We start from the raw sequence: 1,093 nt of genomic DNA on the forward strand, positions 1-1,093 counted from the left end.
CTCTCTCTCTCTCTCTCTCTCTCTCTCTCTTTCTCTCTCTACCTCACTCTCCCTCTCTGAGAGAAGTCGCTCGTGTTCAGACCTGGAAGGGATATGTATCGCCAAGCTTAAAATGCACACAGATAATGAGACTTAAGGTTGTTTCTGACGGCTTAATGTTGTTTTTAAAGTAAAAAACAAAAACGTTTCTTACTTTAAATATCTCGGATGTTCACCACATTGTAACTCTCTATAGAACAACTGCTTATGAGAATCTCAACGTTGAATGTGTTAGGTTGCTGAAGTCTAGTGTCAGAAACTGCTATTTGATATTTAAGACCGTCTTAAGGTGAGCTTGACAGAATCTTTCCAAGGTCTTGAAGTGACAACAAAATATATTCCAATCCTCAGAAGAGTATAAGAGGGAATATACACTTAAAACCAGTATTATGGAGTCACGTTTTACTAAATTTCGTTGAGCACTGACCAAAGAAATTATATCTGTACAGATAAAAATAGCCATCTCGAGAAATCAAGTGCTGCTGATTGATGACGATAATCAGTTCTATAATAGAAAATCCATTTAGGTCTGTTGCGTCTAGTTCAGCTCTCTGTCTCTTTTGCATTATTAACTTAGTATTTACTATATGGATTGATATCAGTCTAATAGATTTCGATGTCAGTCAATTAACATATAAATAGATTTTAGATGTGAGATTTGGACCATACGAATGTGTATTTAGATCGTTCATAATTTCGGAACATATTCAGATATTCTTGCAAGTTATAACGACTACATCTTTTTTTTTTCCTCGACTAAGCACAAATTTCTATTTCTTGTAAGAGAATTCAATATGGTCGGTTAATTTACTTTAGCGATATTTATTACCAAGTGTGCGCCTGTACTGCGGGATACGTAGGCGTACAGCGAGACAAGAACGCGTCTTTGTTTCTGTTGAGACTTCTTTTTTCGTTATAGCTTTTAATGGATTCACCAGGCTCTCTGAGAATAATGAGGACTGAAACCGATGCGGCTGACTTTCTTGAACAATTGTAGGAAGGTGATTTGTAGGAAACAATGATGGGGAAGGAATTCATGAGGACAGACATTCTG

The sequence above is a fragment of the Octopus bimaculoides genome, chromosome 3, assembly GCF_001194135.2.
Source record: "Octopus bimaculoides isolate UCB-OBI-ISO-001 chromosome 3, ASM119413v2, whole genome shotgun sequence".
NCBI lineage: Eukaryota > Metazoa > Mollusca > Cephalopoda > Octopoda > Octopodidae > Octopus > Octopus bimaculoides.